At 44.3% G+C, this 27,075-nt stretch overlaps 13 non-coding genes across 13 annotated transcripts; all 13 read left to right on the top strand.

The window, feature by feature from the left end:
- The first annotated feature begins 1,360 nt into the window (after positions 1-1,360).
- On the top strand, positions 1,361-1,442 carry trnas-aga (transfer RNA serine (anticodon AGA)). The gene has a single exon. It is a non-coding gene; the product is annotated as a tRNA-Ser (tRNA).
- A 3,597-nt stretch (positions 1,443-5,039) lies between these two features.
- Positions 5,040-5,121, top strand: trnas-aga (transfer RNA serine (anticodon AGA)). Its single transcript has one exon. It is a non-coding gene; the product is annotated as a tRNA-Ser (tRNA).
- A 2,110-nt stretch (positions 5,122-7,231) lies between these two features.
- trnar-ucg (transfer RNA arginine (anticodon UCG)) lies at positions 7,232-7,304 on the top strand. The gene has a single exon. It is a non-coding gene; the product is annotated as a tRNA-Arg (tRNA).
- A 1,406-nt stretch (positions 7,305-8,710) lies between these two features.
- Positions 8,711-8,792, top strand: trnas-aga (transfer RNA serine (anticodon AGA)). The gene has a single exon. It is a non-coding gene; the product is annotated as a tRNA-Ser (tRNA).
- A 1,884-nt stretch (positions 8,793-10,676) lies between these two features.
- Positions 10,677-10,749, top strand: trnar-ucg (transfer RNA arginine (anticodon UCG)). Its single transcript has one exon. It is a non-coding gene; the product is annotated as a tRNA-Arg (tRNA).
- Positions 10,750-12,155: 1,406 nt separating this feature from the next.
- Positions 12,156-12,237, top strand: trnas-aga (transfer RNA serine (anticodon AGA)). Its single transcript has one exon. It is a non-coding gene; the product is annotated as a tRNA-Ser (tRNA).
- Positions 12,238-14,121: 1,884 nt separating this feature from the next.
- trnar-ucg (transfer RNA arginine (anticodon UCG)) lies at positions 14,122-14,194 on the top strand. The gene has a single exon. It is a non-coding gene; the product is annotated as a tRNA-Arg (tRNA).
- Positions 14,195-15,600: 1,406 nt separating this feature from the next.
- On the top strand, positions 15,601-15,682 carry trnas-aga (transfer RNA serine (anticodon AGA)). Its single transcript has one exon. It is a non-coding gene; the product is annotated as a tRNA-Ser (tRNA).
- Positions 15,683-19,289: 3,607 nt separating this feature from the next.
- trnas-aga (transfer RNA serine (anticodon AGA)) lies at positions 19,290-19,371 on the top strand. Its single transcript has one exon. It is a non-coding gene; the product is annotated as a tRNA-Ser (tRNA).
- A 1,884-nt stretch (positions 19,372-21,255) lies between these two features.
- Positions 21,256-21,328, top strand: trnar-ucg (transfer RNA arginine (anticodon UCG)). The gene has a single exon. It is a non-coding gene; the product is annotated as a tRNA-Arg (tRNA).
- Positions 21,329-22,735: 1,407 nt separating this feature from the next.
- Positions 22,736-22,817, top strand: trnas-aga (transfer RNA serine (anticodon AGA)). Its single transcript has one exon. It is a non-coding gene; the product is annotated as a tRNA-Ser (tRNA).
- Positions 22,818-24,944: 2,127 nt separating this feature from the next.
- Positions 24,945-25,017, top strand: trnar-ucg (transfer RNA arginine (anticodon UCG)). Its single transcript has one exon. It is a non-coding gene; the product is annotated as a tRNA-Arg (tRNA).
- Positions 25,018-26,395: 1,378 nt separating this feature from the next.
- On the top strand, positions 26,396-26,477 carry trnas-aga (transfer RNA serine (anticodon AGA)). Its single transcript has one exon. It is a non-coding gene; the product is annotated as a tRNA-Ser (tRNA).
- The last annotated feature ends 598 nt before the right edge of the window (positions 26,478-27,075 follow it).

Raw genomic sequence — 27,075 nt, 5'->3', positions numbered from 1 at the left:
CTCCCCTGCAAAGCCCTGCCGGGACGTCGCTTCTGTGCTTCTGCATTTAAAACTTGCATTTGTCTTATTGTCCATTTCAAATTCCAGCTCAACACAACGGAGACCTCTGTCGGTTTGGGGGTGCCTTTCTGTGTGTCTCCCTTTGCGGGTGAAAATGAGCATGAGTTCCTCAAAAGAGTGACAAGTCGTTGTGGAAGTGTCATACATCTGTGCCATTTAAGAACACAGGATAAAGTCATTGACATTTGCCCTGGGAACATTAGAACACACGACACTTTGGGTCAAAGTTGGAAACTGCGACTGGAATAGATGGCTCTCTGATCAGGCGGAATGGCCTTTTCCCACTTTGTAAATCTACGAATACAAGTTGAAAATAATCTGCAACGAAAATGTTCATAAAGGGTGTTTTATTTACACTAAATACGATAGTATCTATCGCCTTGTCTTGTTATTTACTTGTGAAGATTCGGTACTCTCAGCACCGTGGCCCGGATCGTATTCCCGCTCATGGAATGGTTGTATTGTTCAGCTAACATATCGGTGTACCAGTACTTCTGCCGATTTTCCGATGCTAGCAGGACATTGGTTTTGTCCAAAACATTATGAATGTTAACATAATACAAATAGCTGCAGTTGCTGGAAATCTGAGCCTAAAACGAAAATTGTTTGCGGAACGCAGAAAGACTGGCAACAGAAACATCGACTTTCCTGCTCCTCGGATGCTGCTGTGCTTTTCCAGCATTTTCTGATCTAAAATCAGGTTTCCAGCATCTGCAGTCCTCACTCCTGCCGAGTTCCTTCAGTGTCGCTGGTTCCCAATTCAAGAACTCCATCTCTGGCGGTTTCATATCTGTACCTCCATGCTGTGGAATTGAAGAGTGAAGAAAAGTAACTCACCCCCTCCATCTCTGGGGTAATTAGGGGCTGAAAGTGAATCGTATCACATTGAAGTATATCTACAAGCGACTTAATCTCTGTCTTTTATTGGGAACCATCTCTTTCATTGTAACCATCAGGAAAGTCCATTTCGTTCGCTAAATAAAGAAATGAATATGTCACTAACCTTTGTTTGTTTCATGTCCAAGAATACTCAGATCAATAGCTCCCTTGATTACCTCTGCTGGTCATGTTCGCAAAGAGATCGAGCAAATTGCCAAGTGTGATTTTCCTTTCAATAAGTAATTTTGACTCAATTTTGCTGCAAATATCTTTTCCTAACTTTGTGCTTTTCTTCTTTGACATTGGTGTCTCGCACCTTACAAATGACAGCAAAGGAGATGGAAACATTTCACTCAAGTCAGCGGCAGCTTTCAATGAGATCACGACTGATTTGGTCAGTGCTCAGGACGCAGTGCCGTCTGTAGTCATGGCCGAGTGGTTAAGGCGATGGATTAGAAATCCATTGGGGTTTCCTCACGTAGGTTCGAATCCTGCTGACTACGTTTTCCGTGCTTTGCTGCTGGAACAATTCAAAGTTCAGAAAGCCTGTTTTGCAAACCAGGCCTGTAATTTGATTAGACTTGAGAAACTCGAGTTCTTCATCAGAAATGCTCCACATTTCAAACATTATCTCTGTTTCTCTTTCCAGATACACTGCTCGACACATCGGGTTTCTGCAGTTGTTATTGAACGCCCTGAGCAGAAGTGCTGCTTTTCATTAGATTCCTTTAATCCCTTGTCCTCTGTTCTCTGACTCTGGTCATTGGCAACACTTCCTCTTGCTCGTCAGAGTGCTCATTCCCCACCGCTCCGTCTCCCATCATTACAAACAACCGCAGGAAATTGCCACTTAACCATCTTTGTTCCAAAGTGAAACTCACCAGCCTAGGAACTCTCTCCACCAAATGGGACTTCTCATCCCTGGACATGGAAAAGCCAGAGGATTGTGAAGAGATACTGTGAACATATTGTCAGTTGGCAGTTGGAAAAATGTTTAGGAAGCAAACCATATAATTTAGGCTCCAGCTTTGGAAATCTTGAGAAACTCTTTGGGAAATGGAATCACAGGAGATTGAAGAAGTGTAAGTTGTCAGTCCGAGTAGAGGAAGGGACATTGACTCTGATGTTCTCGGCACAGGAATTGATCTGAGACATTGAAAGAATTCTCGCTCCCGTACGTGAGCAATACAAACTTCATCTGGACGGTGGGACAATGAAAAACTCAAGACAATATCCAAATATTGACTGAGATCACGACAGTACGAGTACGATAGATGGGTCAGTTTTTGTCCAGTGTGTGCGGGAGGGATTCCTGACACAGTATGTAGACATGCCTTCAAGGGAAGAAGCCACTTTCGATTTAGTACTGGGTAACGAGCCTGGCCAAGTTTTAGATTTGGAAGTAGGTGAGCACTGTGGAGACAGCGATCACAATTCTCTCAGGTTTACTTTCGTGATGGAAAGGGATAGGTGTACTCCACGGAGCAAGAGTTTCAGCTGGTGGAAGGGAAATCACGATGCAATGAGGTAAGATTTAGGAAGCGCAGAGTTGGGGAGGAAACTGTAGGGGGTGAGCACATTAAACATGTGAAGCTTATTCAAGGAAAAGCTCCTGTGTGTCCTCGATAAGTATGTACCTGTCAGGCAGGGAGGAAGATATAGAACGCGTGAGCCGTGGTTTACTAAGGAAGGTGGAATCCCTGGTCAAGAAGAACAAGAAGTCTTATGTTAGGACAAAACGTGAAAACTCAGTTAGAGGGCTCGAGGTTTCCAACGATCTCAGGAAAGACCTAAAAAGAGAGCTGGGAAAAGCCAGGAGGAGACATGAGAAGTTGTTGGCAGATAGGATCAGGGTTAACGCTAAGGCTTTCCATAGGTATGTCAGGAATAAAAGAATGACGAGAGTTAAATTTGGGACAATCAAGGATAATAGTGGGAAGTCGTGTGTGGAGTCAGTGGAGATAGAGGAAGCACTAAATAAATATTTTTCGACAGAGTTCGCTATAGATAATGAAAATGTTGGCGAGGAAGATACAGAGATACTTGCGTCTAGACTAGAAGAGATTGAGGTTCACAAGGAAGAGATATTAGAAATACTGCAGAGTGTGAAAATAGATAAGTCAGCTGGGCCGGATGGGATCTATCTGATGTTGTTTAGCCAATGCACTGCAGGAAGGTACAAATCAAGCTGATGCTAACAACGGCTCGTTTTGAGCCGCTAATTTGCAGTGAAGTGGCGGCGCCAATAAAAGGTGTCATGCAGCTCGTCTAATTCCACATCCTGAGCTCGAAATGAGCAGATGTCTCTCGCTGAGTTTCGGCATGGTCTTGCTTAGACGACACCATGACACGTTTTCACTGGAGTAGATCATGAAATCGCGTCGTGAATGTGAATAAAACGATGGGCACTTCCAGCAGAGAAGGAGGCGACCCTGAAGCAGGCAGCTCTGGACAAATGTTTCTCCTTTGCCAGTGAAAGGCACTGCTTCACAAATTGGAAACTTCGAAGTGAAGCAGTGTTGGTGATTATCTTCGCTGCTTGTTCACCTTTTTAATTCTGATTCCGTGAAAGGCCATGGCATTACATATCGACATTCTGCCGTCGCGGTGCGTGTTTCTTGGGCCAGTAGCGTAATGGATAACGCGTCTGAGTTCGGATCTGAAGAATGTCGGTTCGAGTCCTACCTGGCTCGTGGGGAATGTTTCACTTTAACCGTGCCCCTCGTTGACGCTCCCCTGCAAAGCCCTGCCGGGACGTCGCTTCTGTGCTTCTGCATTTAAAACTTGCATTTGTCTTATTGTCCATTTCAAATTCCAGCTCAACACAACGGAGACCTCTGTCGGTTTGGGGGTGCCTTTCTGTGTGTCTCCCTTTGTGGGTGAAAATGAGCATGAGTTCCTCAAAAGAGTGACAAGTCGTTGTGGAAGTGTCATACATCTGTGCCATTTAAGAACACAGGATAAAGTCATTGACATTTGCCCTGGGAACATTAGAACACACGACACTTTGGGCCAAAGTTGGAAACTGCGACTGGAATAGATGGCTCTCTGATCAGGCGGAATGGCCTTTTCCCACTTTGTAAATCTACGAATACAAGTTGAAAATAATCTGCAACGAAAATGTTCATAAAGGGTGTTTTATTTACACTAAATACGATAGTATCTATCGCCTTGTCTTGTTATTTACTTGTGAAGATTCGGTACTCTCAGCACCGTGGCCCGGATCGTATTCCCGCTCATGGAATGGTTGTATTGTTCAGCTAACATATCGGTGTACCACTACTTCTGCCGATTTTCCGATGCTAGCAGGACATTGGTTTTGTCCAAAACATTATGAATGTTAACATAATACAAATAGCTGCAGTTGCTGGAAATCTGAGCCTAAAACGAAAATTGTTTGCGGAACGCAGAAAGACTGGCAACAGAAACATCGACTTTCCTGCTCCTCGGATGCTGCTGTGCTTTTCCAGCATTTTCTGATCTTAAATCAGGTTTCCAGCATCTGCAGTCCTCACTCCTGCCGAGTTCCTTCAGTGTCGCTGGTTCCCAATTCAAGAACTCCATCTCTGGCGGTTTCATATCTGTACCTCCATGCTGTGGAATTGAAGAGTGAAGAAAAGTAACTCACCCCCTCCATCTCTGGGGTAATTAGGGGCTGAAAGTGAATCGTATCACATTGAAGTATATCTACAAGCGACTTAATCTCTGTCTTTTATTGGGAACCATCTCTTTCATTGTAACCATCAGGAAAGTCCATTTCGTTCGCTAAATAAAGAAATGAATATGTCACTAACCTTTGTTTGTTTCATGTCCAAGAATACTCAGATCAATAGCTCCCTTGATTACCTCTGCTGGTCATGTTCGCAAAGAGATCGAGCAAATTGCCAAGTGTGATTTTCCTTTCAATAAGTAATTTTGACTCAATTTTGCTGCAAATATCTTTTCCTAACTTTGTGCTTTTCTTCTTTGACATTGGTGTCTCGCACCTTACAAATGACAGCAAAGGTATGAATGGAGATGTAAACATTTCACTCAAGTCAGCGGCAGCTTTCAATGAGATCACGGCTGATTTGGTCAGTGCTCAGAGTGCGGTGCCGTCTGTAGTCATGGCCGAGTGGTTAAGGCGATGGATTAGAAATCCATTGGGGTTTCCCCACGTAGGTTCGAATCCTGCTGACTACGTTATCCGTGCTTTGCTGCTGGAACAATTCAAAGTTCCGAAAGCGTGTTTTGCAAACCAGGCCTGTAATTTGATTAGACTTGAGAAACTCGAGTTCTTCATCAGAAATGCTCCACATTTAAAACATTATCTCTGTTTCTCTTTCCAGATACACTGCTCGACACATCGGGTTTCTGCAGTTGTTATTGAACGCCCTGAGCAGAAGTGCTGCTTTTCATTAGATTCCTTTAATCCCTTGTCCTCTGTTCTCTGACTCTGGTCATTGGCAACACTTCCTCTTGCTCGTCAGAGTGCTCATTCCCCACCGCTCCGTCTCCCATCATTACAAACAACCGCAGGAAATTGCCACTTAACCATCTTTGTTCCAAAGTGAAACTCACCAGCCTAGGAACTCTCTCCACCAAATGGGACTTCTCATCCCTGGACATGGAAAAGCCAGAGGATTGTGAAGAGATACTCTGAACATATTGTCAGTTGGCAGTTGGAAAAATGTTTAGGAAGCAAACCATATAATTTAGGCTCCAGCTTTGGAAATCTTGAGAAACTCTTTGGGAAATGGAATCACAGGAGATTGAAGAAGTGTAAGTTGACAGTCCGAGTAGAGGAAGGGACATTGACTCTGATGTTCTCGGCACAGGAATTGATCTGAGACATTGAAAGAATTCTCGCTCCCGTACGTGAGCAATACAAACTTCATCTGGACGGTGGGACAATGAAAAACTCTGGAACACTCAAGACAATATCCAAATATTGACTGAGATCACGACAGTACGAGTACGATAGATGGGTCAGTTTTTGTCCAGTGTGTGCGGGAGGGCTTCCTGACACAGTATGTAGACATGCCTTCAAGGGAAGAAGCCACTTTCGATTTAGTACTGGGTAACGAGCCTGGCCAGGTTTTAGATTTGGAAGTAGGTGAGCACTGTGGAGACAGCGATCACAATTCTCTCAGGTTTACTTTCGTGATGGAAAGGGATAGGTGTACTCCACGGAGCAAGAGTTTCAGCTGGTGGAAGGGAAATCACGATGCAATGAGGTAAGATTTAGGAAGCGCAGAGTTGGGTAGGAAACTGTAGGGGGTGAGCACATTAAAAATGTGAAGCTTATTCAAGGAAAAGCTCCTGTGTGTCCTCGATAAGTATGTACCTGTCAGGCAGGGAGGAAGATATAGAACGCGTGAGCCGTGGTTTACTAAGGAAGGTGGAATCCCTGGTCAAGAAGAACAAGAAGTCTTATGTTAGGACAAAACGTGAAAACTCAGTTAGAGCGCTCGAGGTTTCCAACGATCTCAGGAAAGACCTAAAAAGAGAGCTGGGAAGAGCCAGGAGGAGACATGAGAAGTTGTTGGCAGATAGGATCAGGGTTAACGCTAAGGCTTTCCATAGGTATGTCAGGAATAAAAGAATGACGAGAGTTAAATTTGGGACAATCAAGGATAATAGTGGGAAGTCGTGTGTGGAGTCAGTGGAGATAGAGGAAGCACTAAATAAATATTTTTCGACAGAGTTCGCTATAGATAATGAAAATGTTGGCGAGGAAGATACAGAGATACTTGCGTCTAGACTAGAAGAGATTGAGGTTCACAAGGAAGAGATATTAGAAATACTGCAGAGTGTGAAAATAGACAAGTCAGCTGGGCCGGATGGGATCTATCTGATGTTGTTTAGCAAATGCACTGCAGGAAGGTACAAATCAAGCTGATGCTAACAACGGCTCGTTTTGAGCCGCTAATTTGCAGTGAAGTGGCGGCGCCAATAAAAGGTGTCACGCAGCTCGTCTAATTCCACATCCTGAGCTCGAAATGAGCAGATGTCTCTCGCTGAGTTTCGGCAGGGTCTTGCTTAGACGACACCATGACACGTTTTCACTGGAGTAGATCATGAAATCGCGTCGTGAATGTGAATAAAACGATGGGCACTTCCAGCAGAGAAGGAGGCGACCCTGAAGCAGGCAGCTCTGGACAAATGTTTCTCCTTTGCCAGTGAAAGGCACTGCTTCACAAATTGGAAACTTCGAAGTTATCTTCGTTGCTTGTTCACCTTTTTAATTCTGATTCCGTGAAAATCCATGGCATTACATATCGACATTCTGCCGTGGCTGCGCGTGTCTATTGGGCCAGTAGCGTAATGGATAACGCGTCTGACTTCGGATCAGAAGATTGTAGGTTCGAGTCCTACCTGGCTCGTGGGGAATGTCTCACTTTATCCGTGCACCTCGTTGACGTTCCCTGCAAAGCCCTGCCGGGACGTCGCTTCTGTGCTTCCGCATTTAAAACTTGCACTTGTCTTCTTGTCCATTTCAAATTCCAGCTCACCACAACGGAGACCTCTGTCGGTTTGGGGGTGCCTTTCTGTGTGTCTCCCTTTGTGGGTGAAAATGAGCATGAGTTCCTCAAAAGAGTGACAAGTCGTTGTGGAAGTGTCATACATCTGTGCCATTTAAGAACACAGGATAAAGTCATTGACATTTGCCCTGGGAACATTACAACACACGACACTTTGGGCCAAAGTTGGAAACTGCGACTGGAATAGATGGCTCTCTGATCAGGCGGAATGGCCTTTTCCCACTTTGTAAATCTACGAAGACAAGTTGAAAATAATCTGCAACGAAAATGTTCATAAAGGGTGTTTTATTTACACTAAATACGATAGTATCTATCGCCTTGTCTTGTTATTTACTTGTGAAGATTCGGTACTCTCAGCACCGTGGCCCGGATCGTATTCCCGCTCATGGAATGGTTGTATTGTTCAGCTAACATATCGGTGTACCAGTACTTCTGCCGATTTTCCGATGCTAGCAGCTCATTGGTTTTGTCCAAAACATTATGAATGTTAACATAATACAAATAGCTGCAGTTGCTGGAAATCTGAGCCTAAAACGAAAATTGTTTGCGGAACGCAGAAAGACTGGCAACAGAAACATCGACTTTCCTGCTCCTCGGATGCTGCTGTGCTTTTCCAGCATTTTCTGATCTAAAATCAGGTTTCCAGCATCTGCAGTCCTCACTCCTGCCGAGTTCCTTCAGTGTCGCTGGTTCCCAATTCAAGAACTCCATCTCTGGCGGTTTCATATCTGTACCTCCATGCTGTGGAATTGAAGAGTGAAGAAAAGTAACTCACCCCCTCCATCTCTGGGGTAATTAGGGGCTGAAAGTGAATCGTATCACATTGAAGTATATCTACAAGCGACTTAATCTCTGTCTTTTATTGGGAACCATCTCTTTCATTGTAACCATCAGGAAAGACCATTTCGTTCGCTAAATAAAGAAATGAATATGTCACTAACCTTTGTTTGTTTCATGTCCAAGAATACTCAGATCAATAGCTCCCTTGATTATCTCTGCTGGTCATGTTCGCAAAGAGATCGAGCAAATTGCCAAGTGTGATTTTCCTTTCAATAAATAATTTTGACTCAATTTTGCTGCAAATTTCTTTTCCTAACTTTGTGCTTTTCTTCTTTGACATTGGTGTCTCGCACCTTACAAATGACAGCAAAGGTATGAATGGAGATGGAAACATTTCACTCAAGTCAGCGGCAGCTTTCAATGAGATCACGGCTGGTTTGGTCAGTGCTCAGGCCGCGGTGCCGTCTGTAGTCATGGCCGAGTGGTTAAGGCGATGGATTAGAAATCCATTGGGGTTTCCCCACGCAGGTTCGAATCCTGCTGACTACGTTATCCATGCTTTGCTGCTGGAACAATTCAAAGTTCAGAAAGGCTGTTTTGCAAACCAGGCCTGTAATTTGATGAGACTTGAGAAACTCGAGTTCTTCATCAGAAATGCTCCACATTTAAAACATTATCTCTGTTTCTCTTTCCAGATACACTGCTCGACACATCGGGTTTCTGCAGTTGTTATTGAACGCCCTGAGCAGAAGTGCTGCTTTTCATTAGATTCCTTTAATCCCTTGTCCTCTGTTCTCTGACTCTGGTCATTGGCAACACTTCCTCTTGCTCGTCAGAGTGCTCATTCCCCACCGCTCCGTCTCCCATCATTACAAACAACCGCAGGAAATTGCCACTTAACCATCTTTGTTCCAAAGTGAAACTCACCATCCTAGGAACTCTGTCCACCAAATGGGACTTCTCATCCCTGGACATGGAAAAGCCAGAGGATTGTGAAGAGATACTCTGAACATATTGTCAGTTGGCAGTTGGAAAAATGTTTAGGAAGCAAACCATATAATTTAGGCTCCAGCTTTGGAAATCTTGAGAAACTCTTTGGGAAATGGAATCACAGGAGATTGAAGAAGTGTAAATTGTCAGTCCGAGTAGAGGAAGGGACATTGACTCTGATGTTCTCGGCACAGGAATTGATCTGAGACATTGAAAGAATTATCGCTCCCGTACGTGAGCAATACAAACTTCATCTGGACGGTGGGACAATGAAAAACTCTGGAACACTCAAGACAATATCCAAATATTGACTGAGATCACGACAGTACGAGTACGATAGATGGGTCAGTTTTTGTCCAGTGTGTGCGGGAGGGATTCCTGACACAGTATGTAGACATGGCTTCAAGGGAAGAAGCCACTTTCGATTTAGTACTGGGTAACGAGCCTGGCCAGGTTTTAGATTTGGAAGTAGGTGAGCACTGTAGAGATATAGAACGCGTGAGCCGTGGTTTACTAAGGAAGGTGGAATCCCTGGTCAAGAAGAACAAGAAGTCTTATGTTAGGACAAAACGTGAAAACTCAGTTAGAGCGCTCGAGGTTTCCAACGATCTCAGGAAACACCTAAAAAGAGAGCTGGGAAGAGCCAGGAGGAGACATGAGAAGTTGTTGGCAGATAGGATCAGGGTTAACGCTAAGGCTTTCCATAGGTATGTCAGGAATAAAAGAATGACGAGAGTTAAATTTGGGACAATCAAGGATAATAGTGGGAAGTCGTGTGTGGAGTCAGTGGAGATGGAGGAAGCACTAAATAAATATTTTTCGACAGAGTTCGCTATAGATAATGAAAATGTTGGCGAGGAAGATACAGAGATACTTGCGTCTAGACTAGAAGAGATTGAGGTTCACAAGGAAGAGATATTAGAAATACTGCAGAGTGTGAAAATCAGCTGGGCCGGATGGGATCTATCTGATGTTGTTTAGCAAATGCACTGCAGGAAGGTACAAATCAAGCTGATGCTATCAACGGCTCGTTTTGAGCCGCTAATGTGCAGTGAAGTGGCGGCGCCAATAAAAGGTGTCACGCAGCTCGTCTAATTCCACATCCTGAGCTCGAAATGAGCAGATGTCTCTCGCTGAGTTTCGGCAGGGTCTTGCTTAGACGACACCATGACACGTTTTCACTGGAGTAGATCATGAAATCGCGTCGTGAATGTGAATAAAACGATGGGCACTTCCAGCAGAGAAGGAGGCGACCCTGAAGCAGGCAGCTCTGGACAAATGTTTCTCCTTTGCCAGTGAAAGGCACTGCTTCACAAATTGGAAACTTCGAAGTGAAGCAGTGTTGGTGATTATCTTCGTTGCTTGTTCACCTTTTTAATTCTGATTCCGTGAAAATCCATGGCATTACATATCGACATTCTGCCGTGGCTGCGCGTGTCTATTGGGCCAGTAGCGTAATGGATAACGCGTCTGACTTCGGATCAGAAGATTGTAGGTTCGAGTCCTACCTGGCTCGTGGGGAATGTCTCACTTTATCCGTGCACCTCGTTGACGTTCCCTGCAAAGCCCTGCCGGGACGTCGCTTCTGTGCTTCCGCATTTAAAACTTGCACTTGTCTTCTTGTCCATTTCAAATTCCAGCTCACCACAACGGAGACCTCTGTCGGTTTGGGGGTGCCTTTCTGTGTGTCTCCCTTTGTGGGTGAAAATGAGCATGAGTTCCTCAAAAGAGTGACAAGTCGTTGTGGAAGTGTCATACATCTGTGCCATTTAAGAACACAGGATAAAGTCATTGACATTTGCCCTGGGAACATTACAACACACGACACTTTGGGCCAAAGTTGGAAACTGCGACTGGAATAGATGGCTCTCTGATCAGGCGGAATGGCCTTTTCCCACTTTGTAAATCTACGAAGACAAGTTGAAAATAATCTGCAACGAAAATGTTCATAAAGGGTGTTTTATTTACACTAAATACGATAGTATCTATCGCCTTGTCTTGTTATTTACTTGTGAAGATTCGGTACTCTCAGCACCGTGGCCCGGATCGTATTCCCGCTCATGGAATGGTTGTATTGTTCAGCTAACATATCGGTGTACCAGTACTTCTGCCGATTTTCCGATGCTAGCAGCTCATTGGTTTTGTCCAAAACATTATGAATGTTAACATAATACAAATAGCTGCAGTTGCTGGAAATCTGAGCCTAAAACGAAAATTGTTTGCGGAACGCAGAAAGACTGGCAACAGAAACATCGACTTTCCTGCTCCTCGGATGCTGCTGTGCTTTTCCAGCATTTTCTGATCTAAAATCAGGTTTCCAGCATCTGCAGTCCTCACTCCTGCCGAGTTCCTTCAGTGTCGCTGGTTCCCAATTCAAGAACTCCATCTCTGGCGGTTTCATATCTGTACCTCCATGCTGTGGAATTGAAGAGTGAAGAAAAGTAACTCACCCCCTCCATCTCTGGGGTAATTAGGGGCTGAAAGTGAATCGTATCACATTGAAGTATATCTACAAGCGACTTAATCTCTGTCTTTTATTGGGAACCATCTCTTTCATTGTAACCATCAGGAAAGACCATTTCGTTCGCTAAATAAAGAAATGAATATGTCACTAACCTTTGTTTGTTTCATGTCCAAGAATACTCAGATCAATAGCTCCCTTGATTATCTCTGCTGGTCATGTTCGCAAAGAGATCGAGCAAATTGCCAAGTGTGATTTTCCTTTCAATAAATAATTTTGACTCAATTTTGCTGCAAATTTCTTTTCCTAACTTTGTGCTTTTCTTCTTTGACATTGGTGTCTCGCACCTTACAAATGACAGCAAAGGTATGAATGGAGATGGAAACATTTCACTCAAGTCAGCGGCAGCTTTCAATGAGATCACGGCTGGTTTGGTCAGTGCTCAGGCCGCGGTGCCGTCTGTAGTCATGGCCGAGTGGTTAAGGCGATGGATTAGAAATCCATTGGGGTTTCCCCACGCAGGTTCGAATCCTGCTGACTACGTTATCCATGCTTTGCTGCTGGAACAATTCAAAGTTCAGAAAGGCTGTTTTGCAAACCAGGCCTGTAATTTGATGAGACTTGAGAAACTCGAGTTCTTCATCAGAAATGCTCCACATTTAAAACATTATCTCTGTTTCTCTTTCCAGATACACTGCTCGACACATCGGGTTTCTGCAGTTGTTATTGAACGCCCTGAGCAGAAGTGCTGCTTTTCATTAGATTCCTTTAATCCCTTGTCCTCTGTTCTCTGACTCTGGTCATTGGCAACACTTCCTCTTGCTCGTCAGAGTGCTCATTCCCCACCGCTCCGTCTCCCATCATTACAAACAACCGCAGGAAATTGCCACTTAACCATCTTTGTTCCAAAGTGAAACTCACCATCCTAGGAACTCTGTCCACCAAATGGGACTTCTCATCCCTGGACATGGAAAAGCCAGAGGATTGTGAAGAGATACTCTGAACATATTGTCAGTTGGCAGTTGGAAAAATGTTTAGGAAGCAAACCATATAATTTAGGCTCCAGCTTTGGAAATCTTGAGAAACTCTTTGGGAAATGGAATCACAGGAGATTGAAGAAGTGTAAATTGTCAGTCCGAGTAGAGGAAGGGACATTGACTCTGATGTTCTCGGCACAGGAATTGATCTGAGACATTGAAAGAATTATCGCTCCCGTACGTGAGCAATACAAACTTCATCTGGACGGTGGGACAATGAAAAACTCTGGAACACTCAAGACAATATCCAAATATTGACTGAGATCACGACAGTACGAGTACGATAGATGGGTCAGTTTTTGTCCAGTGTGTGCGGGAGGGATTCCTGACACAGTATGTAGACATGGCTTCAAGGGAAGAAGCCACTTTCGATTTAGTACTGGGTAACGAGCCTGGCCAGGTTTTAGATTTGGAAGTAGGTGAGCACTGTAGAGATATAGAACGCGTGAGCCGTGGTTTACTAAGGAAGGTGGAATCCCTGGTCAAGAAGAACAAGAAGTCTTATGTTAGGACAAAACGTGAAAACTCAGTTAGAGCGCTCGAGGTTTCCAACGATCTCAGGAAACACCTAAAAAGAGAGCTGGGAAGAGCCAGGAGGAGACATGAGAAGTTGTTGGCAGATAGGATCAGGGTTAACGCTAAGGCTTTCCATAGGTATGTCAGGAATAAAAGAATGACGAGAGTTAAATTTGGGACAATCAAGGATAATAGTGGGAAGTCGTGTGTGGAGTCAGTGGAGATAGAGGAAGCACTAAATAAATATTTTTCGACAGAGTTCGCTATAGATAATGAAAATGTTGGCGAGGAAGATACAGAGATACTTGCGTCTAGACTAGAAGAGATTGAGGTTCACAAGGAAGAGATATTAGAAATACTGCAGAGTGTGAAAATCAGCTGGGCCGGATGGGATCTATCTGATGTTGTTTAGCAAATGCACTGCAGGAAGGTACAAATCAAGCTGATGCTATCAACGGCTCGTTTTGAGCCGCTAATGTGCAGTGAAGTGGCGGCGCCAATAAAAGGTGTCACGCAGCTCGTCTAATTCCACATCCTGAGCTCGAAATGAGCAGATGTCTCTCGCTGAGTTTCGGCAGGGTCTTGCTTAGACGACACCATGACACGTTTTCACTGGAGTAGATCATGAAATCGCGTCGTGAATGTGAATAAAACGATGGGCACTTCCAGCAGAGAAGGAGGCGACCCTGAAGCAGGCAGCTCTGGACAAATGTTTCTCCTTTGCCAGTGAAAGGCACTGCTTCACAAATTGGAAACTTCGAAGTGAAGCAGTGTTGGTGATTATCTTCGTTGCTTGTTCACCTTTTTAATTCTGATTCCGTGAAAATCCATGGCATTACATATCGACATTCTGCCGTGGCTGCGCCTGTCTATTGGGCCAGTAGCGTAATGGATAACGCGTCTGACTTCGGATCAGAAGATTGTAGGTTCGAGTCCTACCTGGCTCGTGGGGAATGTCTCACTTTATCCGTGCCCCTCGTTGATGTTCCCTGCAAAGCCCTGCCGGGACGTCGCTTCTGTGCTTCCGCATTTAAAACTTGCACTTGTCTTCTTGTCCATTTCAAATTCCAGCTCACCACAACGGAGACCTCTGTCGGTTTGGGGGTGCCTTTCTGTGTGTCTCCCTTTGTGGGTGAAAATGAGCATGAGTTCCTCAAAAGAGTGACAAGTCGTTGTGGAAGTGTCATACATCTGTGCCATTTAAGAACACAGGATAAAGTCATTGACATTTGCCCTGGGAACATTACAACACACGACACTTTGGGCCAAAGTTGGAAACTGCGACTGGAATAGATGGCTCTCTGATCAGGCGGAATGGCCTTTTCCCACTTTGTAAATCTACGAAGACAAGTTGAAAATAATCTGCAACGAAAATGTTCATAAAGGGTGTTTTATTTACACTAAATACGATAGTATCTATCGCCTTGTCTTGTTATTTACTTGTGAAGATTCGGTACTCTCAGCACCGTGGCCCGGATCGTATTCCCGCTCATGGAATGGTTGTATTGTTCAGCTAACATATCGGTGTACCAGTACTTCTGCCGATTTTCCGATGCTAGCAGCTCATTGGTTTTGTCCAAAACATTATGAATGTTAACATAATACAAATAGCTGCAGTTGCTGGAAATCTGAGCCTAAAACGAAAATTGTTTGCGGAACGCAGAAAGACTGGCAACAGAAACATCGACTTTCCTGCTCCTCGGATGCTGCTGTGCTTTTCCAGCATTTTCTGATCTAAAATCAGGTTTCCAGCATCTGCAGTCCTCACTCCTGCCGAGTTCCTTCAGTGTCGCTGGTTCCCAATTCAAGAACTCCATCTCTGGCGGTTTCATATCTGTACCTCCATGCTGTGGAATTGAAGAGTGAAGAAAAGTAACTCACCCACTCCATCTCTGGGGTAATTAGGGGCTGAAAGTGAATCGTATCACATTGAAGTATATCTACAAGCGACTTAATCTCTGTCTTTTATTGGGAACCATCTCTTTCATTGTAACCATCAGGAAAGACCATTTCGTTCGCTAAATAAAGAAATGAATATGTCACTAACCTTTGTTTGTTTCATGTCCAAGAATACTCAGATCAATAGCTCCCTTGATTACCTCTGCTGGTCATGTTCGCAAAGAGATCGAGCAAATTGCCAAGTGTGATTTTCCTTTCAATAAATAATTTTGACTCAATTTTGCTGCAAATATCTTTTCCTAACTTTGTGCTTTTCTTCTTTGACATTGGTGTCTCGCACCTTACAAATGACAGCAAAGGTATGAATGGAGATGGAAACATTTCACTCAAGTCAGCGGCAGCTTTCAATGAGATCACGACTGATTTGGTCAGTGCTCAGGGCGCAGTGCCGTCTGTAGTCATGGCCGAGTGGTTAAGGCGATGGATTAGAAATCCATTGGGGTTTCCCCACGTAGGTTCGAATCCTGCTGACTACGTTATCCGTGCTTTGCTGCTGGAACAATTCAAAGTCCAGAAAGCCTGTTTTGCAAACCAGGCCTGTAATTTGATTAGACTTGAGAAACTCGAGTTCTTCATCAGAAATGCTCCACATTTAAAACATTATCTCTGTTTCTCTTTCCAGATACACTGCTCGACACATCGGGTTTCTGCAGTTGTTATTGAACGCCCTGAGCAGAAGTGCTGCTTTTCATTAGATTCCTTTAATCCCTTGTCCTCTGTTCTCGGATTCTGGTCATTGGCAACACTTCCTCTTGCTCGTCAGAGTGCTCATTCCCCACCGCTCCGTCTCCCATCATTACAAACAACCGCAGGAAATTGCCACTTAACCATCTTTGTTCCAAAGTGAAACTCACCAGCCTAGGAACTCTCTCCACCAAATGGGACTTCTCATCCCTGGACATGGAAAAGCCAGAGGATGGTGAAGAGATACTGTGAACATATTGTCAGTTGGCAGTTGGAAAAATGTTGAGGAAGCAAACCATATAATTTAGGCTCCAGCTTTGGAAATCTTGAGAAACTCTTTGGGAAATGGAATCACAGGAGATTGAAGAAGTGTAAATTGTCAGTCCGAGTAGAGGAAGGGACATTGACTCTGATGTTCTCGGCACAGGAATTGATCTGAGACATTGAAAGAATTCTCGCTCCCGTACGTGAGCAATACAAACTTCATCTGGACAGTGGGACAATGAAAAACTCTGGAACACTCAAGACAATATCCAAATATTGACTGAGATCACGACAGTACGAGTACGATAGATGGGTCAGTTTTTGTCCAGTGTGTGCGGGAGGGATTCCTGACACAGTATGTAGACATGGCTTCAAGGGAAGAAGCCACTTTCGATTTAGTACTGGGTAACGAGCCTGACCAGGTTTTAGATTTGGAAGTAGGTGAGCACTGTGGAGACAGTGATCACAATTCTCTCAGGTTTACTTTCGTGATGGAAAGGGATAGGTGTACTCCACGGAGCAAGAGTTTCAGCTGGTGGAAGGGAAATCACGATGCAATGAGGTAAGATTTAGGAAGCGCAGAGTTGGGTAGGAAACTGTAGGGGGTGAGCACATTAAACATGTGAAGCTTATTCAAGGAAAAGCTCCTGTGTGTCCTCGATAATTATGTACCTGTCAGGCAGGGAGGAAGATATAGAACGCGTGAGCCGTGGTTTACTAAGGAAGGTGGAATCCCTGGTCAAGAAGAACAAGAAGTCTTATGTTAGGACAAAACGTGAAAACTCAGTTAGAGCGCTCGAGGTTTCCAACGATCTCAGGAAAGACCTAAAAAGAGAGCTGGGAAGAGCCAGGAGGAGACATGAGAAGTTGTTGGCAGATAGGATCAGGGTTAACGCTAAGGCTTTCCATAGGTATGTCAGGAATAAAAGAATGACGAGAGTTAAATTTGGGACAATCAAGGATAATAGTGGGAAGTCGTGTGTGGAGTCAGTGGAGATAGAGGAAGCACTAAATAAATATTTTTCGACAGAGTTCGCTATAGATAATGAAAATGTTGGCGAGGAAGATACAGAGATACTTGCGTCTAGACTAGAAGAGATTGAGGTTCACAAGGAAGAGATATTAGAAATACTGCAGAGTGTGAAAATAGATAAGTCAGCTGGGCCGGATGGGATCTATCTGATGTTGTTTAGCAAATGCACTGCAGGAAGGTACAAATCAAGCTGATGCTAACAACGGCTCGTTTTGAGCCGCTAATTTGCAGTGAAGTGGCGGCGCCAATAAAAGGTGTCACGCAGCTCGTCTAATTCCACATCCTGAGCTCGAAATGAGCAGATGTCTCTCGCTGAGTTTCGGCAGGGTCTTGCTTAGACGACACCATGACACGTTTTCACTGGAGTAGATCATGAAATCGCGTCGTGAATGTGAATAAAACGATGGGCACTTCCAGCAGAGAAGGAGGCGACCCTGAAGCAGGCAGCTCTGGACAAATGTTTCTCCTTTGCCAGTGAAAGGCACTGCTTCACAAATTGGAAACTTCGAAGTGAAGCAGTGTTGGTGATTATCTTCGCTGCTTGTTCACCTTTTTAATTCTGATTCCGTGAAAGTCCATGGCATTACATATCGACATTCTGCCGTTGCTGCGCGTGTCTATTGGGCCAGTAGCGTAATGGATAACGCGTCGGACTTCGGATCAGAAGATTGTAGGTTTGAGTGCTACCTGGTTCGTGGGGAGTGTCTCACTTTAACCGTGCCCCTCGTTGACGCTCCCCTGCAAAGCCCTGCCGGGACGTCGCTTCTGTGCTTCCGCATTTTAAACTTGCATTTGTCTTATTGTCCATTTCAAATTCCAGCTCACCACAACGGAGACCTCTGTCGGTTTGGGGGTGCCTTTCTGTGTGTCTCCCTTTGTGGGTGAAAATGAGCATGAGTTCCTCAAAAGAGTGACAAGTCGTTGTGGAAGTGTCATACATCTGTGCCATTTAAGAACACAGGATAAAGTCATTGACATTTGCCCTGGGAACATTAGAACACACGACACTTTGGGCCAAAGTTGGAAACTGCGACTGGAATAGATGGCTCTCTGATCAGGCGGAATGGCCTTTTCCCACTTTGTCAATCTACGAAGACAAGTTGAAAATAATCTGCAAGGAAAATGTTCATAAAGGGTGGTTTTTTTACACTAAATACGATAGTATCTATCACCTTGTCTTGTTATTTACTTGTGAAGATTCGGTACTCTCAGCACCGTGGCCCGGATCGTATTCCCGCTCATGGAATGGTTGTATTGTTCAGCTAACATATCGGTGTACCAGTACTTCTGCCGATTTTCCGATGCTAGCAGCTCATTGGTTTTGTCCAAAACATTATGAATGTTAACATAATACAAATAGCTGCAGTTGCTGGAAATCTGAGCCTAAAACGAAAATTGTTTGCGGAACGCAGAAAGACTGGCAACAGAAACATCGACTTTCCTGCTCCTCGGATGCTGCTGTGCTTTTCCAGCATTTTCTGATCTAAAATCAGGTTTCCAGCATCTGCAGTCCTCATTCCTGCCGAGTTCCTTCAGTGTCGCTGGTTCCCAATTCAAGAACGTCATCTCTGGCGGTTTCATATCTGTACCTCCATGCTGTGGAATTGAAGAGTGAAGAAAAGTAACTCACCCCCTCCATCTCTGGGGTAATTAGGGGCTGAAAGTGAATCGTATCACATTGAAGTATATCTACAAGCGACTTAATCTCTGTCTTTTATTGGGAACCATCTCTTTCATTGTAACCATCAGGAAAGACCATTTCGTTCGCTAAATAAAGAAATGAATATGTCACTAACCTTTGTTTGTTTCATGTCCAAGAATACTCAGATCAATAGCTCCCTTGATTACCTCTGCTGGTCATGTTCGCAAAGAGATCGAGCAAATTGCCAAGTGTGATTTTCCTTTCAATAAATAATTTTGACTCAATTTTGCTGCAAATATCTTTTCCTAACTTTGTGCTTTTCTTCTTTGACATTGGTGTCTCGCACCTCACAAATGACAGCAAAGGTATGAATGGAGATGGAAACATTTCACTCAAGTCAGCGGCAGCTTTCAATGAGATCACGACTGATTTGGTCAGTGCTCAGGGTGCGGTGCCGTCTGTAGTCATGGCCGAGTGGTTAAGGCGATGGATTAGAAATCCATTGGGGTTTCATCACATAGGTTCGAATCCTGCTGACTACGTTATCCGTGCTTTGCTGCTGGAACAATTCAAAGTCCAGAAAGCCTGTTTTGCAAACCAGGCCTGTAATTTGATTAGACTTGAGAAACTCGAGTTCTTCATCAGAAATGCTCCACATTTAAAACATTATCTCTGTTTCTCTTTCCAGATACACTGCTCGACACATCGGGTTTCTGCAGTTGTTATTGAACGCCCTGAGCAGAAGTGCTGCTTTTCATTAGATTCCTTTAATCCCTTGTCCTCTGTTCTCTGACTCTGGTCATTGGCAACACTTCCTCTTGCTCGTCAGAGTGCTCATTCCCCACCGCTCCGTCTCCCATCATTACAAACAACCGCAGGAAATTGCCACTTAACCATCTTTGTTCCAAAGCGAAACTCACCAGCCTAGGAACTCTCTCCACCAAATGGGACTTCTCATCCCTGGACATGGAAAAGCCAGAGGATGGTGAAGAGATACTGTGAACATATTGTCAGTTGGCAGTTGGAAAAATGTTGAGGAAGCAAACCATATAATTTAGGCTCCAGCTTTGGAAATCTTGAGAAACTCTTTGGGAAATGGAATCACAGGAGATTGAAGAAGTGTAAGTTGTCAGTCCGAGTAGAGGAAGGGACATTGACTCTGATGTTCTCGGCACAGGAATTGATCTGAGACATTGAAAGAATTCTCGCTCCCGTACGTGAGCAATACAAACTTCATCTGGACGGTGGGACAATGAAAAACTCTGGAACACTCAAGACATAATCCAAATATTGACTGAGATCACGACAGTACGAGTACGATAGATGGGTCAGTTTTTGTCCAGTGTGTGCGGGAGGGATTCCTGACACAGTATGTAGACATGGCTTCAAGGGAAGAAGCCACTTTCGATTTAGTACTGGGTAACGAGCCTGGCCAGGTTTTAGATTTGGAAGTAGGTGAGCACTGTAGAGATATAGAACGCGTGAGCCGTGGTTTACTAAGGAAGGTGGAATCCCTGGTCAAGAAGAACAAGAAGTCTTATGTTAGGACAAAACGTGAAAACTCAGTTAGAGCGCTCGAGGTTTCCAACCATCTCAGGAAAGACCTAAAAAGAGAGCTGGGAAGAGCCAGGAGGAGACATGAGAAGTTGTTGGCAGATAGGATCAGGGTTAACGCTAAGGCTTTCCATAGGTATGTCAGGAATAAAAGAATGACGAGAGTTAAATTTGGGACAATCAAGGATAATAGTGGGAAGTCGTGTGTGGAGTCAGTGGAGATAGAGGAAGCACTAAATAAATATTTTTCGACAGAGTTCGCAAAAGATAATGAAAATGTTGGCGAGGAAGATACAGAGATACTTGCGTCTAGACTAGAAGAGATTGAGGTTCACAAGGAAGAGATATTAGAAATACTGCAGAGTGTGAAAATCAGCTGGGCCGCTTGGGATCTATCTGATGTTGTTTAGCAAATGCACTGCAGGAAGGTACAAATCAAGCTGATGCTAACAACGGCTCGTTTTGAGCCGCTAATTTGCAGTGAAGTGGCGGCGCCAATAAAAGGTGTCACGCAGCTCGTCTAATTCCACATCCTGAGCTCGAAATGAGCAGATGTCTCTCGCTGAGTTTCGGCAGGGTCTTGCTTAGACGACACCATGACACGTTTTCACTGGAGTAGATCATGAAATCGCGTCGTGAATGTGAATAAAACGATGGGCACTTCCAGCAGAGAAGGAGGCGACCCTGAAGCAGGCAGCTCTGGACAAATGTTTCTCCTTTGCCAGTGAAAGGCACTGCTTCACAAATTGGAAACTTCGAAGTGAAGCAGTGTTGGTGATTATCTTCGCTGCTTGTTCACCTTTTTAATTCTGATTCCGTGAAAGTCCACGGCATTACATATCGACATTCTGCCGTTGGTGCGTGTGTCTATTGAGCCAGTAGCGTAATGGATAACGCGTCTGACTTCGGATCAGAAGATTGTAGGTTCGAGTCCTACCTGGTTCGGGGGGGATGTCTCACTTTAACCGTGCCCCTCGTTGACGCTCCCCTGCAAAGCCCTGCCGGGACGTCGCTTCTGTGCTTCCGCATTTAAAACTTGCATTTGTCTTATTGTCCATTTCAAATTCCAGCTCACCACAACGGAGACCTCTGTCGGTTTGGGGGTGCCTTTCTGTGTGTCTCCCTTTGTGGGTGAAAATGAGCATGAGTTCCTCAAAAGAGTGACAAGTCGTTGTGGAAGTGTCATACATCTGTGCCATTTAAGAACACAGGATAAAGTCATTGACATTTGCCCTGGGAACATTAGAACACACGACACTTTGGGCCAAAGTTGGAAACTGCGACTGGAATAGATGGCTCTCTGATCAGGCGGAATGGCCTTTTCCCACTTTGTAAATCTACGAAGACAAGTTGAAAATAATCTGCAACGAAAATGTTCATAAAGGGTGTTTTATTTACACTAAATACGATAGTATCTATCGCCTTGTCTTGTTATTTACTTGTGAAGATTCGGTACTCTCAGCACCGTGGCCCGGATCGTATTCCCGCTCATGGAATGGTTGTATTGTTCAGCTAACATATCGGTGTACCAGTACTTCTGCCGATTTTCCGATGCTAGCAGCTCATTGGTTTTGTCCAAAACATTATGAATGTTAACATAATACAAATAGCTGCAGTTGCTGGAAATCTGAGCCTAAAACGAAAATTGTTTGCGGAACGCAGAAAGACTGGCAACAGAAACATCGACTTTCCTGCTCCTCGGATGCTGCTGTGCTTTTCCAGCATTTTCTGATCTAAAATCAGGTTTCCAGCATCTGCAGTCCTCACTCCTGCCGAGTTCCTTCAGTGTCGCTGGTTCCCAATTCAAGAACTCCATCTCTGGCGGTTTCATATCTGTACCTCCATGCTGTGGAATTGAAGAGTGAAGAAAAGTAACTCACCCCCTCCATCTCTGGGGTAATTAGGGGCTGAAAGTGAATCGTATCACATTGAAGTATATCTACAAGCGACTTAATCTCTGTCTTTTATTGGGAACCATCTCTTTCATTGTAACCATCAGGAAAGACCATTTCGTTCGCTAAATAAAGAAATGAATATGTCACTAACCTTTGTTTGTTTCATGTCCAAGAATACTCAGATCAATAGCTCCCTTGATTACCTCTGCTGGTCATGTTCGCAAAGAGATCGAGCAAATTGCCAAGTGTGATTTTCCTTTCAATAAATAATTTTGACTCAATTTTGCTGCAAATATCTTTTCCTAACTTTGTGCTTTTCTTCTTTGACATTGGTGTCTCGCACCTTACAAATGACAGCAAAGGTATGAATGGAGATGGAAACATTTCACTCAAGTCAGCCGCAGCTTTCAATGAGATCACGGCTGATTTGGTCAGTGCTCAGGACGCAGTGCCGTCTGTAGTCATGGCCGAGTGGTTAAGGCGATGGATTAGAAATCCATTGGGGTCTCCCCACGTAGATTCGAATCCTGCTGACTACGTTTTCCGTGCTTTGCTGCTGGAACAATTCAAAGTTCAGAAAGCCCGTTTTGCAAACCAGGCCTGTAATTTGATTAGACTTGAGAAACTCGAGTTCTTCATCAGAAATGCTCCACATTTAAAACATTATCTCTGTTTCTCTTTCCAGATACACTGCTCGACACATCGGGTTTCTGCAGTTGTTATTGAACGCCCTGAGCAGAAGTGCTGCTTTTCATTAGATTCCTTTAATCCCTTGTCCTCTGTTCTCTGACTCTGGTCATTGGCAACACTTCCTCTTGCTCGTCAGAGTGCTCATTCCCCATCGCTCCGTCTCCCATCATTACAAACAACCGCAGGAAATTGCCACTTAACCATCTTTGTTCCAAAGTGAAACTCACCAGCCTAGGAACTCTCTCCACCAAATGGGACTTCTCATCCCTGGACATGGAAAAGCCAGAGGATTGTGAAGAGATACTCTGAACATATTGTCAGTTGGCAGTTGGAAAAATGTTTAGGAAGCAAACCATATAATTTAGGCTCCAGCTTTGGAAATCTTGAGAAACTCTTTGGGAAATGGAATCACAGGAGATTGAAGAAGTGTAAATTGTCAGTCCGAGTAGAGGAAGGGACATTGACTCTGATGTTCTCGGCACAGGAATTGATCTGAGACATTGAAAGAATTATCGCTCCCGTACGTGAGCAATACAAACTTCATCTGGACGGTGGGACAATGAAAAACTCTGGAACACTCAAGACAATATCCAAATATTGACTGAGATCACGACAGTACGAGTACGATAGATGGGTCAGTTTTTGTCCAGTGTGTGCGGGAGGGATTCCTGACACAGTATGTAGACATGCCTTCAAGGGAAGAAGCCACTTTCGATTTAGTACTGGGTAACGAGCCTGGCCAGGTTTTAGATTTGGAAGTAGGTGAGCACTGTGGAGACAGCGATCACAATTCTCTCAGGTTTACTTTCGTGATGGAAAGGGATAGGTGTACTCCACGGAGCAAGAGTTTCAGCTGGTGGAAGGGAAATCACGATGCAATGAGGTAAGATTTAGGAAGCGCAGAGTTGGGTAGGAAACTGTAGGGGGTGAGCACATTAAAAATGTGAAGCTTATTCAAGGAAAAGCTCCTGTGTGTCCTCGATAAGTATGTACCTGCCAGGCAGGGAGGAAGATATAGAACGCGTGAGCCGTGGTTTACTAAGGAAGGTGGAATCCCTGGTCAAGAAGAACAAGAAGTCTTATGTTAGGACAAAACGTGAAAACTCAGTTAGAGCGCTCGAGGTTTCCAACGATCTCAGGAAAGACCTAAAAAGAGAGCTGGGAAGAGCCAGGAGGAGACATGAGAAGTTGTTGGCAGATAGGATCAGGGTTAACGCTAAGGCTTTCCATAGGTATGTCAGGAATAAAAGAATGACGAGAGTTAAATTTGGGACAATCAAGGATAATAGTGGGAAGTCGTGTGTGGAGTCAGTGGAGATAGAGGAAGCACTAAATAAATATTTTTCGACAGAGTTCGCTATAGATAATGAAAATGTTGGCGAGGAAGATACAGAGATACTTGCGTCTAGACTAGAAGAGATTGAGGTTCACAAGGAAGAGATATTAGAAATACTGCAGAGTGTGAAAATAGATAAGTCAGCTGGGCCGGATGGGATCTATCTGATGTTGTTTAGCAAATGCACTGCAGGAAGGTACAAATCAAGCTGATGCTAACAACGGCTCGTTTTGAGCCGCTAATTTGCAGTGAAGTGGCGGCGCCAATAAAAGGTGTCACGCAGCTCGTCTAATTCCACATCCTGAGCTCGAAATGAGCAGATGTCTCTCGCTGAGTTTCGGCAGGGTCTTGCTTAGACGACACCATGACACGTTTTCACTGGAGTAGATCATGAAATCGCGTCGTGAATGTGAATAAAACGATGGGCACTTCCAGCAGAGAAGGAGGCGACCCTGAAGCAGGCAGCTCTGGACAAATGTTTCTCCTTTGCCAGTGAAAGGCACTGCTTCACAAATTGGAAACTTCGAAGTGAAGCAGTGTTGGTGATTATCTTCGCTGCTTGTTCACCTTTTTAATTCTGATTCCGTGAAAGTCCATGGCATTACATATCGACATTCTGCCGTGGCTGCGCGCGTCTATTGGGCCAGTAGCGTAATGGATAACGCATCTGACTTCGGATCAGAAGATTGTAGGTTCGAGTCCTACCTGGCTCGTGGGGAATGTCTCACTTTAACCGTGCCCCTCGTTGACGCTCCCCTGCAAAGCCCTGCCGGCACGTCGCTTCTGTGCTTTTGCATTTGTCTTATTGTCCATTTCAAATTCCAGCTCACCACAACGGAGACCTCTGTCGGTTTGGGGGTGCCTTTGTGGGTGAAAATGAGCATGAGTTCCTCAAAAGAGTGACAAGTCGTTGTGGAAGTGTCATACATCTGTGCCATTTAAGAACACAGGATAAAGTCATTGACATTTGCCCTGGGAACATTAGAACACACGACACTTTGGGCCAAAGTTGGAATCTGCGACTGGAATAGATGGCTCTCTGATCAGGCGGAATGGCCTTTTCCCACTTTGTAAATCTACGTAGACAAGTTGAAAATAATCTGCAACGAAAATGTTCATAAAGGGTGTTTTATTTACACTAAATACGATAGTATCTATCGCCTTGTCTTGTTATTTACTTGTGAAGATTCGGTACTCTCAGCACCGTGGCCCGGATCGTATTCCCGCTTATGGAATGGTTGTATTGTTCAGCTAACATATCGGTGTACCAGTACTTCTGCCGATTTTCCGATGCTAGCAGCTCATTGGTTTTGTCCAAAACATTATGAATGTTAACATAATACAAATAGCTGCAGTTGCTGGAAATCTGAGCCTAAAACGAAAATTGTTTGCGGAACGCAGAAAGACTGGCAACAGAAACATCGACTTTCCTGCTCCTCGGATGCTGCTGTGCTTTTCCAGCATTTTCTGATCTAAAATCAGGTTTCCAGCATCTGCAGTCCTCACTCCTGCCGAGTTCCTTCAGTGTCGCTGGTTCCCAATTCAAGAACTCCATCTCTGGCGGTTTCATATCTGTACCTCCATGCTGTGGAATTGAAGAGTGAAGAAAAGTAACTCACCCCCTCCATCTCTAGGGTAATTAGGGGCTGAAAGTGAATCGTATCACATTGAAGTATATCTACAAGCGACTTCATCTCTGTCTTTTATTGGGAACCATCTCTTTCATTGTAACCATCAGGAAAGACCATTTCGTTCGCTAAATAAAGAAATGAATATGTCACTAACCTTTGTTTGTTTCATGTCCAAGAATACTCAGATCAATAGCTCCCTTGATTACCTCTGCTGGTCATGTTCGCAAAGAGATCGAGCAAATTGCCAAGTGTGATTTTCCTTTCAATAAATAATTTTGACTCAATTTTGCTGCAAATATCTTTTCCTAACTTTGTGCTTTTCTTCTTTGACATTGGTGTCTCGCACCTTACAAATGACAGCAAAGGTATGAATGGAGATGGAAACATTTCACTCAAGTCAGCGGCAGCTTTCAATGAGATCACGGCTGATTTGGTCAGTGCTCAGGACGCAGTGCCGTCTGTAGTCATGGCCGAGTGGTTAAGGCGATGGATTAGAAATCCATTGGGGTCTCCCCACGTAGGTTCGAATCCTGCTGACTACGTTTTCCGTGCTTTGCTGCTGGAACAATTCAAAGTTCAGAAAGCCCGTTTTGCAAACCAGGCCTGTAATTTGATTAGACTTGAGAAACTCGAGTTCTTCATCAGAAATGCTCCACATTTAAAACATTATCTCTGTTTCTCTTTCCAGATACACTGCTCGACACATCGGGTTTCTGCAGTTGTTATTGAACGCCCTGAGCAGAAGTGCTGCTTTTCATTAGATTCCTTTAATCCCTTGTCCTCTGTTCTCTGACTCTGGTCATTGGCAACACTTCCTCTTGCTCGTCAGAGTGCTCATTCCCCACCGCTCCGTCTCCCATCATTACAAACAACCGCAGGAAATTGCCACTTAACCATCTTTGTTCCAAAGTGAAACTCACCAGCCTAGGAACTCTCTCCACCAAATGGGACTTCTCATCCCTGGACATGGAAAAGCCAGAGGATTGTGAAGAGATACTCTGAACATATTGTCAGTTGGCAGTTGGAAAAATGTTTAGGAAGCAAACCATATAATTTAGGCTCCAGCTTTGGAAATCTTGAGAAACTCTTTGGGAAATGGAATCACAGGAGATTGAAGAAGTGTAAATTGTCAGTCCGAGT

This window comes from Chiloscyllium punctatum, chromosome 13, assembly GCF_047496795.1.
Source record: "Chiloscyllium punctatum isolate Juve2018m chromosome 13, sChiPun1.3, whole genome shotgun sequence".
NCBI lineage: Eukaryota > Metazoa > Chordata > Chondrichthyes > Orectolobiformes > Hemiscylliidae > Chiloscyllium > Chiloscyllium punctatum.
Note: the sequence above shows the minus strand (reverse complement) of the source record. Positions and strands in the feature narration are given on the sequence as shown.